The sequence below is a fragment of the Protopterus annectens genome, chromosome 3.part0 (genome assembly GCF_019279795.1).
Source record: "Protopterus annectens isolate FY-2018-M chromosome 3.part0, PAN1.0, whole genome shotgun sequence".
Lineage (NCBI taxonomy): Eukaryota > Metazoa > Chordata > Ceratodontiformes > Protopteridae > Protopterus > Protopterus annectens.
This window is the reverse complement of record NC_056731.1, coordinates 797,550,448-797,568,374: the sequence shown is the minus strand read 5'-3', so window position 1 is coordinate 797,568,374 and position 17,927 is coordinate 797,550,448.

Genomic DNA, 17,927 nt, shown 5'->3' with positions numbered 1-17,927 from the left:
GGCTGACAACTCAACACCGTAAAATCAACACTGCCAATCAGTCTGTGGACTGGTTATCTGCTGTGGTGACCCCTAATCGTGAAAAGCCAAAATACATTGCTTGTGCTATTAAATATATTTAAACATTTCATTGTGGCTGATCTGTCTAGAGATATTTAAGTTTTGAGAGTACTTGCATATTTATGTGGTGACACTGTGTGGGCCACTCCTAACAGCCTTCCTCTTGGTCAGACTACCATTTGTATTAGTATTAATATTACACAGTAAGATTGGACACCCTTTGTTATGGGGCTTAAAGTAGCTGATAAGGAGAAGGCTGGTGACAGTGTCTGCTACTTGTGCAGAGACAAGAAGTACTGATTGGACAGAGAGGACGCTGGAGGTCTTAGCTTGGCCACTCAGCTGAGATCTCAACTATATAGCTGTGCCAGTGGGAAGTCTTATTGGGGATGTGGAGAAAGAGGCAGAAACCAGCCCCAGACTGACTGTGGTCTCTGTTTGCTCTTAAGGGAAATTGCACTTGATGCAGAAAGCTGCATCTGGAAATATTGTGTGTGTACCTGTCATCCTCTCAGTGTATATCCCCCACTGGTGCCAGTGGTGAAGATTGAGGCTCCTTGATTACTGGTCCAGTGGTGGGTCATCACAGTCATCATTCAACTGATACTCTGGGGTTTCAAGTAAACTACTTTTCAAGTTTTCCTGTGTCTACCATGGAACTTCACAGAAAGAAAAGGATTGGGATGATAAGTGTGGATCATAAACAATGATACAAGCATGGAATTTCCTCAGCTGCTCATCAGGTATGTAAAAATTACACAGACCTCTCAACTGTCCAGATTTTCACAGAATGTCCAGATTTTTAGCTCATATCTTTAGTCTCTTCCTCATAAAATTTGTGGATTTCTGGCAAATCACTGGGATGATCTGAGGACTGAAGTCACTAAATAATGACATACATTTGAGTTTCAAACTTAAAGTCCTTCAGAAAATGTATGTTAAAGCAAACCCTGTTACCTTAACAACTTTCAAAGTTTATAAGAGCAATATTTAAAATCTGGCCTTATTTTTGGGCCTTTGTCCCCCCATTTTGTCAGGCTTTATTTTTTACACTAAGAGGTTGAAAGGTATGATACATATTTGTATATATTGTATCATAGAGAAGGATCACACCTTAAACCAAATGAACAATGAGATATCAAAAACTTGGAGGTGCCAAAGCCTACAGGCTAATCAGAAAACCCAGTTTCCATTTTTGAGGGTGACATTTGAGACAATGAAGGAGAGCTTGTGTGGATGATAATATAATAATAATACTACAAATCAGCCTCCAAATAAACTGATTAGGTCTAGTAAGGTCTTCTTTACTAAGAACCCCAGTAATCAAGGAGTATAACACCTTATTAAAACAAAGACAGCTTGTTTTATGGACCCATTTAATATGAGTTTCAAGTCCTACGGGAAGAAAAAAATGTCAGTGTTTAATGACTTTGTGTGACTATGCAACCTAATGAATGCTACTGAGCTAATAGACTGCAAAGCTAATATCTATTTGGATATGGTGAACCGTTTTGCATGATATTTTAATAAAGCAAAATATTGGGTGTATAGCCATGTTCTCCATGGAGGTGGGCGTATTTCATTGTTATCTATCTGTATTCCATGAATTTAGCCGACCAACTGTAGTTAAAAAAAAATTCCGCCTTAACAAGTCTGTCGATACTTATGTTTAAGTAGCTTTTCAAGGGAAAGTTGACTGGGTATGATTTATTTGAAATGGAATATATTCTGTAGGAGACAGCATGTGTACTAGCACCTTTAAACAAGTAGGAAAAAATAAGTAAGGAATTTGAATGAATGTGCTTGATAACTACTGCTATGTCTGTGTGGAATGGACACACTGCAATTTAGCATCACAGTGGTCTGAATTTTCCACAAGGGCCAATCAGTTTTTTTCATCTTCTCTATGCAGTTATAAATGTTTAATGTTTGCATGGCTCAGAGCTCATTTACAACAAGTTGCTATATGTTTAGCTGCAAAGTTATCGATTGTAACAATACCAGCCATACAAAATATGGATAAATACATGTTGTGTTCTTAACAGAGTATACTGTAATAGTGATGCACGTTTTGGTGGTTATTTCTAATCTAGCTGAAATTTGCTATAGATTTAAGTCTAATGAGAATGATGACAGAAATTAATCAATTTTTAGGCCCTAACTGCTGTAGAACCTTGACGAGTGTCATTTTGCTAATGGCTAATGTGCCTTATTAAGTTGTTTTTCAGATTTTTTCAGCTGTCTTCTGTTGCTATAAATTGCCTGCATGTGCATGCTGCTGCTCATTATGCAGTTGCATTTAACCCTGCACTACACAGATGCAACTCCCTGAAGTCATGGCTTTCCCTATACCACGTAACCTCTCCAAATCACTACTGATTAGTGTTACTAGCAATATTTGTTGTATGGACAGCTGCCTGCAGTTTAACAGTGAGCTACACTGCACAAACCTGGTCTGCATAGTAGCATAAAATAACCTATAGCTGGTCTCATTCAGCAAAATTACTTTGTAGTTATCCTTCAATGCCCTTAACAGTCTTCCCTCTGCATAGTGCATATTAAGCAGTTAGCACACTGAAGTCCAAAATCTATCTCTTTTAACTGAATATAGTCTGTTGTGTATCTGAACAAATTCTCCCAATCCCTGAACTAAAATGGCAGGTCACCCTGTTTCTCTTTCCTCTGTTGCCAGCCTCATAGCACTAGGCAACGTTAGGCAGTGTAGCATCTGCCTGATGCTCATAGGAAATAAACGTTTACTTAGTGCAGCGCATTCTGTTTGTGAGAGTTGCAAGAATTAACTAACATGGTGGTGTTACACTCAGAAAAGGATACAGACTGCACACAGTATGAACATCCACAACACTCTACACCAGCCCACACTAAAATATCTTACACCAGAGCCTTAGATCCATTAAGACTAGTTCACAGTAAAAATCAAACAACATGTCACCTTCTTGGACTGTTCCAATGAACAGTCACCAGGATATAATTCATCCTAGATCCAGTATGCAGAACTATTCTACAAATAAAATCATTTCATTGATTGGTCACTCTATAGTCAGATACACTGAGTCTCCTCTCACTAGGCAGGACAAAGACAGGGTGATTGTGAGTTGTCTTTTATGTGCCAGGATCTCTGATATCTCAAGGGCTCTTAAGGCCCTTTCATCCAGCAAATATGACTCGGGCATGGTGGTGGACCATGTGGATGTAAATAACTTGGCACACTAAACCCTGAGGGATATACAGAGAGATATCTCAAAACTCTCCATGCATTTTATCAATGCAAGACTATGGGCCTGAGCAGAATCGTTTCTTCTCCCAGAATGATACATAGGTTCCAGAAAAAAAAGATATCTGGCTTTAGCAATTGTCTAAACAATAGGTGTCATTCCAAGGGGATCCAGTATGTGTCAGCACTGAGCAAGATGCTCAATGGCTCTCCTTGCTGTGCCAAGGATGATCAGCACCTCTTCTTCCAAGGTTCCCACTTACTGGAAAAAGTATAGTTTCTTCATTTACTATTACCCTGTTATCTCCCTTCCTGGTTAAGTCAGATGGTAAACTACTGACATTTACTGGTCTAAACATGAAGATGTCCAAATACCATTAAATTCTATTATAAAATTTCAAGACTCACTTATTTCAGCATAACCCCAGACACCAACTCAGCAGGAAACTACAAAAAAGAATTATATGCCCACTTACAAAAATGTATAGAATTGAAAGTACTTACCAGAAGTAAATATAATGGGAAGCTTAAAAGAAAACAGCACTAGAAGAAAGTCAAAAAATAAATCAAGAAAATTGCTAAAGCTTAATTTGGGAGATGTAAAAGAATGTATTCAACATACAAGCATTATTTGGAATTTGCTTCTCATGTACATGACCAATTTGTAGCAGGAGATTATTGTATCATAGCATCAAAGTAGAATACTAGGAAAATGACTTTAAAGGGTCCTTTTAAGCCTAGCCATGCTACCCAATAGCATTGGATAAGTATTGGTTCCATATGTTTTGTGGGGGTGGGGTATATATGTCTTAGGTATCAGTGGTTGAGCATTTACTCTAATACAGACATTTATACCAGACCAGGCATATTTATAGTTACCTACTCACTGATCCAAGTTTTCCTTAAATAAGTGCAGGGAAGACTTCCTATGAATGGGAAGCCTTTTACAGAGAAGGGACAGGTATGTGTCTCTAAGACATATACCTGTTTGTCCAATATGTCTTATTTTTGTTGAAGACCAGGTTTGGATCCCTGGATTGGATATTTTCTACTGCTATTTGTTTTGCAGATGTGCAACAGGTCTATTAATGCTGGATCAGAGAATGGTTTGGAGGCTAGGCATTGGTCGCCTCTCTGCTGCCTGGAGGAGACTGAGTATAAGGACAAGGTTTTGAGGTCATCCAAACAGGACTTGCTTTCCACACCATCTGCTCTTTTTGTGACAACCCTGTGTAGACACTCTACTTGTTGCATATGCCTTGTTAGGTATATACCATAGGGGGTACTGTACTCAGTGACTGGACTTATGAGTGACAGCTTTGGACCTAGATGACAAAACCTATGCTTATAAATTGTTCAACATAGAATGATTTCCTGACTGCAGCAGATACATGATGGTCAAAGGCCAAGTGGCTGACATGCATTCCAATACCCCTGACTAATGGGTCTACCCTTAGGGGGGATATTATCAATGTAGTAATTTGCAGGGGCAGCTGTCTTCCCAAAAGCTACTATTATGCACTTCTTGGCACTGAATGTTTGGCCATGACTCTGGCACCAGTTATTAGTCTGTGTCCAGTCTTCTTGGAGGGTATTTGTGACTTGGGAGGATTTAATGACTGCATCTAATTTGCAATCATCTGTGTACTTGGTTAGCCAGATGCCTTTGACAATAGCCTTGACAAGAAAGAAGTAGATGCCTAACAGGAGCAGCCCCAGTGCTCAGACCTAAGGCAATCCACTAGCGACCAGCCTTTTTATGGAAGTAATCTCCCCTATTCTAACTTCTTGAGTCCTATCTGTGAGCCAGCTATTTATCCAGTGGGTGATATTGGGATTTACACCTAATTAAGTGAGCTTGTCTATAATGCATGCGTGGGATATTGTGTGAAATGCCCGGGCCAGGTCAAGGTATGCAGTATGTAACATTTTGCCCTTGTCCATTGCTTTGGTGACCTCCTTGAAAAAGTCCACCAGGCTAAATAGGCATGACCAGCTCTTGATGAACCCAAACTGAGTTGGATTCAATGTTTGAAGATTTGCTGTGTCTTAATTTAACATATCCATTATTATCATGTCCATAACTTTACATATTAGACTATTCAGGCCTATGGGTCGATATTTTAATGAGTCCTTGGATGGCCTGTCCTTGAGTGTCAGGACAACAGTTGCAGTCTACCACTCTGAAAATGTTATATCTAAAGGTAGAGTACAGGCAAAGTTAATAGACAGAAAAGAACTGTTAAGTTATAGGGATCATGTTTGAGGGAGTGGTTGTACTTCTAAGTTCAGATATTCATTAAGAACTCCTTTTGGTAGTAATATTAGTTAATTCCAACACATCATTATAAAAACTGGAATATTTTGAAAGCTGATAGATATTTTGCAAGGATTTTTCTAGAAGAATTTGAATTTTTTTATGAAATCTAGGCCTATCACACAGTACCTGGGTGATTATAAATAATCACATGTAATAAATAATATAGAAATTACTATAGATGGCCAGGTTATTTTAGGTTGTAAGCCCTGTGGTTGCTGTACTTTTTGTAAATATATTGTTAGGGATAAAGAAATGTTATTGGCCGATAAAGTCTTTATATTAAGACTGCAATTACATGTTTGACAGAGGGTATTATTTATTTAGCAATATGTCTGTGTAGAGCACTGTATGTGGGAAAAATTACCAGAATGTTTAAACACTGTATTTTAGAACGTCTGAGCAATATTAGGTGTGATAGGGAAAACAATGCTTTATATAAGCATAAACAGGTACATGCTCATGCTAACTACATGTTTTGAGTATAGACTGTTGTTGTCTTTCGGCTTCTCCTGGTTAGGGGTCACCACAGCGGTACTCCGGTCCGCTAATGATTGGCAGTAGATTTTCACGAACGCCGAGGTGCCAGCTCGACGTTCAACCTTCAACGAAGGCACGCCCATTTACGCATGTCTTTTGAATGCCACCCAACCGCGGGGAGGACATGCAGACTCCACACAGCAGGTAGTCTCCGCACTCCAACCGAGAATCGAATGGGAGAACCTCTTGCTGTGAGGCAACAACGCTACTGCTGCACCACCGTGGATTTTGGGGTATAGACTGTGATAGGGTGAAATTGAGAAAATGGAAATCTTTATTGTTAGGAAAGGAGAAGATGTGGATTACCTATTTGGAGGCTCTGTTTAAACCACGGCTAAGCGGGGCTCAAAGAAAGTTTCTAGATGTATTTTATTGGTTTTGAGTGATTTTTAGAATCTACTTCACTTTTTTCATTGATTAATGATTTTTTTGTTTATTTACAAAAAAGGTTAACATGTATTACATTCTGGGGTTATTTATCATGCTAGTTGATGTTTTTTTTAAATAAATGGTATGCCCTTTATTTTTGAAGTCATTTAGGCACAAGTATTGATTGGTTTAGCGTGCCTTTATTTTCTATGTTACTAAGGAAGATACTGATAGTTCTGACACTGACAGAACTGTTTGTTTGCTGTTCTAAGCAATTGATTAAATAAATTGAATTTGGATCCTTGGTCTTTCTTGCAGTGGTGTTCCTTCTCTCTTTTTCTCTCTCTCTTTTTTTGAATGGATTTTATCTGGTTTGTGTACATAGGTATGTTCAGTAAGTTTGTGCATTAAGAGGTGGAATAAAGATTAAAAGCAAACCACCCTGGTGGTCCTTCAATATAGATAAGCTGTACAATAAAAGAAAAAAAACACTCTTTAAAATACAGCAGCTCTAAAGAACCTCAAATGAATGGTATTTATTTATTGTTGTATTTTACTTTTGTTTACTGGGAAAGTTCTACTGGGCGGGAGCACTTTTTCAGTGAAGGTCTGTTGAGAAGAACTCCACAAATTCAAATACAATTAAACATACGATTGGAATTATATTAATGATAATAATAATAATATAACATAACATGACATAAGTGCTATATACAAAACGTACATAATAGATTGTTTTAATAGTAGTTATAGTATATCTGACATAGAAATAGCTCTCTAGGTTAAAGTCAGTTTTATAGCTGACACTCTTAAAAATATCTATGTTAAGATACTTGTAACTCTTGTTAATATACATGGACATCAGTATGATTATAGATTTGTTGATCATAATATCCCAACTGAACTTATACATTCCTCATCATTAATTTCTTGCATGTACTATTATTTTGGAGCTTCTCTCCATGGGCCTCCACTGAAAATGGAAAGACTCTGCCCAGTAAGAACGTCCGAGTATACAAAGACAATAAAATAAAATAAAATAAATAAATAAATACAAATGCAGGTTGATGAAGATAGATGTAATTGCCTATGTGAAATAGAGGAGGAAGGATGACAGGTGCCTAGGAAAACATCTAAGAGAAATGGAGGGAGGAAATAGAGAGGTACATAGAGAGTGAAGTGGGAACAGTAACCTTTGAAAGTAGAGCTTCAGTAGAGTGAGGCTGAGAAGGGTTGCGAGAGATATAGAGTTGACTGAAGGACAGAGAGAGTGTATATAAGGATAAGCTTGTATTTTACCATGGATAGCAGCATGAGTACAGCTATGATTGCTTGAGGTGTTGTTCAGCTGTTCTTCGAAGGATTTGTGGTTGTTGACTTGTTTCCGAGAGTGGGGAGTAGAGTTTTATGTATTAAGAGACATGCCAAGAGTACAGAGAGTCATCAGCAGAACTGTTTGACATGGATGGTTACATTAGATGTTTGTCTCTGGGTCAGATAGTTCATTATGGGAAGTATGGTGAAATGATATTGCTGAGAGAGGGGCATTTATCATGGTGGTACATTAAGTAGTGTGTGGTGACTAGCTGTGACAGAGTTAGATAATGGTGGTGCTTTATCTCATTTAGGTATTTAAAGGCTGACCAATGATGGGATCTATAGGGGAAGTTAGATGCATACTTGATTACTTTGTTGTACCATTTTTCTGGCATGCATAGTTGTGTGGCCTGCAGGTTAACTAATACTGGAATAGCATACAGGAGAGTTAGGAGGTGGAGGTTGCAACGATGTTTATTCCAGTATGATCAGTCAGATAAGGTCTTAAATGATAGAGGATGCCTAATTTTTTGTGCATTTTACTAACTACTTGCTTTAAGTATAGGTCAAACTTCATATTGTTGTCTATGATGACTCCAAAGAGTTTAGTATGGTTTACGATTTTAATTTTAATATGGTCTGAAGAGGTAATTGTGAAGGAAGGTTTTTGATCTAAATATTGCTTTGGGATTAAAGAATTAATTCAGATTTTCAGGGATTTAACATTAAAAAGAAAGTATATTAATATTAAGGGTGCCCATGAGCTGAAATTAGCATTTGAAGCTAAGGACAACTACAAATCCTTCTTTAAGAAATAACACCCAACAATGCTCAGAAGTTATTCAAGATGGCATCAACTTCTCGGACCCATAATCACTGCAGTCATGATAGCTAAAAAAAAAAAAGGTTGACTGAAATATTATTAAAATAGTAGTTGATGAACCTAGGTTTGTAGTTAAGAAGACTAAGTCTATAAAACAATATTTAGAAACAGACAACACTATAGCTTTGACTGCTAAGACTGACAACAATCCTGGCATGTATAAATATGTTTTTTGTAATATGTGCCCCTTTATCTTCAGTATTTTGGTCTTACATTAATAAGCACATTATAAGTAACAGTTATTTTAACTGGGATTCCTCTGGTATTAGTTATATTGCAATCTGCTCTAGCTGCCAATCTTTTTAAACAGGTATGTCTTCAAGAAAATTAAAAGTGAGAATAAGAGAACATCTGTATAGTATTAAACATTATGAAATCAACAATCTTCTTCTTCTTTCGGCTTTTCCCGGTTAGGGGTCGCCACAGCGGATCACCCTTCCACTCATGATTGGCAGTAGAGTTTTACTGTGTCGAGTTGCCAGCCCAGCGCCCAACCTTCCACAGAAGACACACACGCACACACTGTGAAATCAACAATGCTCTTTATAAACATTCTACTGTATGTGTAGATTTCAAACAGTTTATTTTTTTTGTGTGTGTTAGACTCAGTCCCTAGGGATATAAGGGGTGGTAATTATAAAAAATTGCTTTTGAGGAGAGAATTTTTTTGGCAGCTTAGGCTGCAAGCAGATAAGCATCCTGGGATGAATAACAGCTTTTGTGTCAAATGCTTTTTATAAGTATATGTGTTGTGTTATATTGTGTAATGTTGCTTTAAAAGTTGCTTTGCTGTAGTTTTTAGATGTTAATTGTTTAATTGTTCAATTCATTGTTTAATTGAGTGTGTAAATCAGTATATAAGGTTGGTTGACATTTTGTCATTTTATTCTGATGAAGTTTTTGGACAAAAGCACTAAATAAATATTTCCTTGACTGAAGTGTCTTCTGTGGATGTTATTTTGTATATGATAGCTAGGAAATTCAGTGCCAGTTTTACCACAGAAATCACTACTCAAAGCCACCTCATGCCTAAAGCCCTTAAACCATCATATCATTACAAAGATTGTGTACTAAAGGTTCCCTCAAAGACTAAAAATACTTCCTCCATGGGACCTGATAATATACCAGGCTACTTAATAAACTATACTAAGCAAGCCCTGGTAGAGCCATTCCTTAAACTATTTAATCTAATTTTATCCACTGTCTTTGTCCCTGAAATTTGATGCTTAGCAGTGATGATGCCACTCCATACGGGTGGCCCCTACTGACCCCAAGAATTACAAGTTCAACAGCCTGGTGAGTTTCATATGCAAAGCCATGGTGCATATTATAACTCACTTGATTAACTAAGACATTAAAAATGTCATCAGGCTAGATCTGCACCATTTTGGCTTTGTTAAGGGTAGATCCTATCTAATGAATCTGGTTTACTTCTTTGAAAGTGTAACACAAGCTGCTGACAATGGCCATGCTGTACATATGACATACCTCGATCTGGCCAAGGCCTTTGATGCTGTACCCTATGCTAGCATAGTTAGTAAGTTAAATGCATTATAAATACATCCTTATGTGGTAAGACTGATAGCAAATTGACTAAGGGACAGAACCCGTACAGTGCTGATAGCAGGTACCTGATCAAAGAGTAAGAAATTAACTAGAGGTATTCTGCAGGGCTCCATGCTAGGACCCCTTTTCTTGACACTTACTTTTCCGGATCACAAACCGAGACCTAACCAAGTTTGCTGATGACTGCAAACTAGGAGTCCTTATCAAGTCACCCTTTGACATCCAAGACCTTTAACAAGAACTTACACTTGTGGCAACCTAGTGTGCTAATAATGGCTTAAATTAAACGCTAAACGTAACATAGTTGCCTTTGGTAAACCATTTCTTTCTCAGCATATAACATACAAAATACCACTCTCTAAAATGAGAACGTGGTTAGATAGTTTGGTACTTGGGTTGATAATTTCCTCTCCTTTGATCATAATGCACTGGCGGTAGTCAAAATGTCCTTCTACTTAGCTCAGCTTATCATCAAGGGGATATCTTCTATATCCAAAGAGTTCATTGTATCATTATATTCAATGTTAATTAGGACAATTATTGAATACAATTTCCCCCTTTAGGATGAACCATGCTGAGCATAGCCAACAACCAAAAAGACCAATAGGTTCTTAATAAAAATGATTACCAGCTTAAAAACTCTGAGTTACCAGAAAAGACTAGAAGCACTGTCCTTTTATTCAGTGTGTTATAGACTCCAGAGGGGAGATCTATGGCTTGCCTCCCAATTCATTACAAATGCAGTAGTCCAGGATCTTTTGTATCTCTACAAATTGAATAGCTGCACAACTACCAAAACAAGGGATCTAAATGTTCACCAGCAGATAAATAAAAAAGACGGGGAGAGAGGTTCATTACACAGTACTTTCCTCACCTCTGGAATAGACTCCCATTCCAAATTTTGCATTGTTATATATTATCTTTCTTCAAAAGGAATTGGACATGTTGATGGGTATTCACAAGCTGACCACTGTTTTTTTTTTTTCAGTTCTGGCCCTCCTCAAGACAGGATGTTCAGTCTGAGTGTGGGTCATGGCAAAGTGTAAATGGTCTCAAGACTCAACTGCCTTATATTTGCTATGATCCTATGAAATGTTTGTGACATTGCTATAACAGAGATTTCAGTATGCATTACTTTATGAAGACAATAGCATAAGATTAGACCAACAACCAATGACAGTTACTATAACAGAGATGTGGTTACCTATTGTTTTTCCCACAAGAGGGATAGCCAAACCTCACAATAAAATCAAAGTAATATGCAGTTTGGTTGAAACAATTAGTAATGAGACTGGAGATGCTTTGGAGAAAATTACCACAAAAATAATTGCTATACAGACTATGATGATCCAAAACCATATGGCTTTAGAATATATCCTGATTAGCAAAGAGGGTCATGCGCCCTAATCTGGGAAGAATGCTGTGTGTATATCCCTAATACTTCTAAAGATCATACAGCCTATATAGTAAACTGGTATCTGAACTTCATCAGTCTGAGATGTAGACTATTTTTTCCTGGCTTATTCACATTAAGATTTATAGAAGGAATATATGTTATATTTCTGTAAGTATTTTTTTTGCTTAAGTTATTTTAGACACAGGATAAAAACAAGTAAGCACTAAGAGAATCAAATATGAAATATATGGAAATTAGAAAAAAAGAACAAAAGAGATCAGAAGACTATGAAATATATCAACAAATGCAAAATAAGACCTAATGAATTGTATAGGTATTGGTGAAAAACGAAAGAGGGGGAGACAGAAAGAGAGACAGAGGAGGGAATGATGAAAAAATCCAAAGAGATAAAAGTAATCACAGCCAATTCAGATTATTAAGACAAGATATTGTTGTGGGAGATTGCCTTACATGCCTAAGCCACAAATTGTATGGAAATACATAAAATATTCAAGGGAAGTAGACCTTATAATAGTAATGGGATGACTAGATAAAAAGACTTAATGTCAAACAAGCCCTTATCTGCAAAATGATATATCCACAGGTGACTGAGATAAAATTCTCTTAGTATTAAGTCTCTGCATCACATGACACCAAAGTACAAAACGCCAATGTGTGTGTGTGTGTGTGTGTGTGTGTGTGTGTGTGTGTGTGTGTGTGTGTGTGTGTGTGTGTGTGTGTGTGTGTGTGTGTGTGTGTGTCTGTCTGTTGGCAGTGATTATAGATTCATAGGTGTTTACTAGGCTAACAACCACAAGGGCCTTTTTAAGCCTAGTCATGCATCCCAAACCTCTGACAAGTTCTGATACCCTTCATAAGAGTAAGCAGGGCTTTGAGAGATGTACCATTTACAGGTTACCTGTGTCCATTAGAGATTCCTTTGTTTTGGCAGATTTCTCCCATCTTTAAAATTGTGCAACCTATAGAGATTTTGTGAATAAATTCAGGGGGTAAAGGGGGCTTGCCTTCCACATAAAGGAGTGCATGTTTTTACCTTTGTGCTCTTTCAGACATTTTGTTTGATAATGCGATTCCTTGGAATCTTCGGATTTGACGTTTCATACTGGACCACCTGCAAAATGCTTTCTCATAGCACTGGCTATCCTGTCACACAAGTTACATATCCTGCCTAAACTGCTGCATTGGATTCTTTTCTTTCTTTTTTTTTTTTTTTTTTTTTTGAGGAATAGGTTTTGCTGTGCAGACCGGTTTGTCTTTAGCTGTGAGGGCATTTCAACCTTTGAACACCATGATATTTTGCATTCATATTCATACCAGCATGTTAGCTTGTATAATGCTGTTTTGATTGTATTCTTTCATAACACAATTCTCTACATATATCACAGAGGTGGCATTTTACCTCATTGCACTCAAAAAATAATCCATAGTTCTCTTGAAACTGTTGGTGCTCCTGATCAATTTTCTGTTTAACACTTACTTTGAGAATATATAGGACTGATTCAGAAAGTTACTGTAAGGTGTAAGCCTGGTGTACACCTTGTGGTAATCATTTCTGATTTAGATACAGCACTACCACAGTACTGTACCATGAAGTGGTGCACCACCAGTTTTGGGCTGCCTCTATGACCTAGTGGAAATGTAATGAAGCATTCTGGAATAGCAGCAAATGCTAATTAACCATGTTATATCCCCCCAGAAATGCCTGTAGCAAGGCATTTACATATAAGCTACCTTGGACTCCCATGTTAGTGAATGTGGCCAAAAGCTTGCATTCACCCATTGCTTCTAAAGGGTGAGACTGTGTTAGAGGTGAGTGCTGAGGAGTTTAGCAGAGGGGTGGTGTGTGTGTGTGTGTGTGTGTGTGTGTGTGTGTGTGTGTGTGTGTGTGTGTGTGTGTGTGTGTGTGTGTGTGAGTGCATCTGCTTGGATGGTCACTGGGGGGTTTAGTTAGGGGATAGGTAGTGAAGAAGTGTTTGTGTGTACATGTCTGTATATGGGTGAATGGATGAGTGTGTCCGTGAGTGTGATTGGATACTGGGGGGAAGTGTGTGTGTATGTGTGTTTGTGTGTGTGTGTGTATATATATATATATATATATATATATATATATATATATATATGTATGTATGTACTGTATGTGTGTATGCATGAATGTGTATGTGGGGGGACAAATCTTGCAACATCAGGTTGGGTGAACTCTAGACACCAGGGATAACTCTTTATATCATGCCTTAAACGCACTTAAGACATACTAGGACACAGTTTTGTAGCACAAAAGATGTGGGGCAGGGGAACAACAGACATCAGGGATAACTCTTTTGGTTGTGCCTTAAAGAAACTTAAAACTCCCCTAGAGTAATGAGCAAATCCTGCAATACTGGGCAGGGAGAATACTAGAAACTAGGAATAACGTTTTACATTGTGCTTTAAAGGCACTTAAAACTCCCCTAGACTAATGAGCAAATCCTGCAAAAACAGTGCAGGGGACAATAGACATTGGGGATAACTCTTTATATTATGCTTTAAAGGCACTTAAAAGATAATAGAACAATATTTTGCAGCATGAAATACATAGGGCAAAGGGGCATAAGACACCCGGGATACTCTATATAGCATGCTCTACCAGTCACTCATAATGTGTGAGTCCTCTGCACCACAACTAGATACTAGGGTACTTCTAAATTATTACTTAATTCTTTGGAAATAAAAAAATAACAAATTAAAATATGGAATTTTCAAACCCTGCACCCTTGACACAGAAAGTAGCTTGTTAAGCAGGTGTATTAACTCTCTACACTTACAGCTAAGTTATTGTAGCAGGGTATTTCTTCCACTAAAGAAAGTAAGGTAATCCAATGTCTGGCATTAGTCAGTAATTGCAATGGTACATGAGTTATAGGGGACATAACATGAATAATAGGCAACAGCAAGATCATTCTATAATATCAGAGACAGCTGAGAGTGCTAGAGGTGTGTCCATATTGGGGGAAGGTTCGGGACAATGACTGGAGGAACACTAGATGATACCAGGGACTTTTTTTTTTTATTTTTTTTTGCTACACATCTAGCATTGTGATGCGCTTAACATTTGATAAGTATGAAACTCTAATGGCTGACATTACTGACTGACTGAAAAGATATGAGATTTACAAGGGCAGGTGCAAAAATAAAAAAGATACATCAGGGACATTCTGTCAACTCAGACACACATAAGAGGTTTGCCTGTGTGTGTGTGTGTGTGTGTGTGTGTGTGTGTGTGTGTGTGTGTGTGTGTGTGTGTGTGTGTGTTTGTTTGAATGTGTGCATTTCTGTAGGAGAGTAAATAAGGGGGATGCTTCAGCCACCATGACATATGGGCCATTAGTGGTAACTTACCACAGAAGGTGCTGATCGCACCAGCGGTAGAAACAGGCAATTCAGGCACATGCAATTAGATGATAATGAGGTCTTCCCTCATTGAGATTAATGCATCTCTGAACTGCATTTTCCTGGAGCATGGAAACAGTCTCTTTTGGCCACGGCTCTTACTACATGCAGTGGGGTCTTTCTGAAGCCCACCAACATAAACTAATACATGTAAAAATACTGAAAACTGCAACTAGTTAACCATATTCAGTCTTATGGCAGAAAAGCAGTCAAGTTTCAGTAGCAAACAAGAAAAGAGGAGAAAATCTGAAAAAGAAATAAGTGCAAAAAGTGTATCTAACTTCATTCACCATTCCAAAATCTGCACAGTTTACTTGCTTTCATTTTATATATATATTTATGTATATATATATATATATATATATATATATATATATATATATATATATATATATATATATATATATCAAAGCTGCACAAAGTAAATGCAATGTAAACAGAAGAGATTATACCTAACGTGTCTAAAATTGTGGTTTTCCACAAATCAACTTTATTTTCAAACAAAATGTAAAGCCATCCAGTAGTTTTCTCCCAAAATCCAAATTCTAGATGACTAGAACAGTTAAACAGCTGCATACTGCATTAAAGTACATCACCTCCCAGGATATAGTGCTCCAAACCAACTGGGGAATATTTTGCAATGTGTTGCTAGAAATGCCACAGACTTGGTATTTTATTCCATAAAGTATGCATCTATTAGTACTTATAAGATATCAGAATCAAAATACAGCTTTGGGCCATGTAGTCTTCGTGTATAATATATGAATTATAGAATCTTCTCAATGCTACTCCACCAAACTATAGGCCAGTTACTAAACAGACAAGTATCACCTGCAAGCAAAACAGCAGGGTGAGTTGAGCAGTTTTTCCTGATATATTCCCATAAACTTATTAGTCACACAACAATGTTTCTGGTTGCACAATAAATGTAGGACTGCAAATCATTTTTGAAGAATGTATTGAGAAAGAGTCTTGTAGACTTGAAAGCTTTGCTGTTGTGCTATATTTTGGAATTAAAGATCTTTATCTGAGATGATTGGAGTATTGTTTTTTTGGTTTATGGCCAGCAAATTCAGCACTGCAGAAAGCATAGCAATACACAAATTCATCTGCAGGCTGCAGCCAGTGCTCAAAGCAATAAAGACAATCATTTGTCAATGCAGTTTTTGACTGAAAGACTTTCTTTTATAATGTAATTAATTTTTTAAAAAAGCTTCACCAGCCAGATTCAGCATGCTCACAGGCCAGATTAAAGGTGTTCATGGACTACTTCCATCCTGTGGCCTGGGAGCAAGAGATCCTTATGTTACACACTAGTGAATGGCTTGTACCAGACTATACTCATGTAGAAGCCTGTGAGAAGGTAGCTAAGGGTTGTCTCACACCTAGGGATCATCTACTGCATTACTGAGCCTTATATACTTATGCAGTTAAAATGTACAATGTATGACCTGAAACTGTTTCCTATTTTTTGATCAGATAGAAGAACAGAATGTCATGAGGTGAACCTAGATCTGGTCATCTGTATTAAAGAGGTACTATTTAGTATAGCCTAGTGAAGACATAAACATGTTGGTGATTTGTTATTTCATCATTTTGCATTTTCTTATTTTCACTTAATTTCCTGTCTTCTCTGTGTGTGTTTGGGATAGTCACTTTCAGCCACCCCACTTTGGACAGATTTGATTAAGCATTGCATAATAGAGAATTGCTCACCTCCCACAATGATGTCACTTTTTAAAGCAAAATGATGTTTTACAGGTTTATTTGTTCTGTGCTGGACTAGGATCCAGTATTAAGATTCCTTCCCTGTTTTAAGTCTAGCCTTTCTGGGTTGGCCAGTAAGGGACAATCTTTGCTGCTGTGGATGTTACAAACAGATATCCACCTTGTAAGACATGGTGCATAAATCATTTTATGGTAAGAACAATACTTTGAGCAGTTCATGTACACCAAATCTGCCATTTTCAAGCATGGAAGTGAGATAAAAAGGGTACAAGTGAGCCAGCACAGTCAATCCCAAGTGAAAAATGTTTGTTAAGTATTTGTTATCAAATTAGAGGCTTCTTTTATCAGTTATTTACTGTATGTGCTTCATTTAACCTTAATTACAAATGTAATGAAGATATATCAGAACAAAGAGTAGTTTTACTGCTAGGCAGAAGCACTAGGCAAGAATGGAAATCAAAAGTTTCCAGATATATTTCTGAATGTAACATAGGATCATAGGATCATAGGACATTACTAGGCTATTGCCCCTGAGGCTCTTAGAAGCCTAGCCAAGAATTTATCCCATGTTCCAACAAGTCAGCACCCTATGCCACTATCCAGCAGGGATATAGATGGAATCCCAGGGGTGTATTTTCTGTTTTCCATCCAGTTATCCAGGTTGTGCTTAAAAAGGATTAATGAGGTACTCTGCTTTATGTGGAAACGGAGTCTATTCCAAAAAAGGAGGAGTCTTTGGGACACAAATCTGTCTTGCCAACACATCCTATTGATGTCACAGACCAGTTTGAGGTGTCGTGTGTGGATTTCCCGAGTGGAACTTGACTTGCGGATATGCAGCAGACCCATCAGGGCGGGGTCTAAGATTGCTTTGTATGCCAGACAGAGGTCACCTCTGAGGACTTTGTACGAGACTGAGTAGAGGGACAGGGCTTTTAACCTATCTGTGTAGGGTAGATGTTTGAGTCCCTGGATTCTCCAGGTGAGGAATCTCTCTGTTTTCTCCAGCTGCTGCATGTGCTTTGTGAGGCACATGCCAAAAGGGGCATTGTATTCAATAACTGGTCTT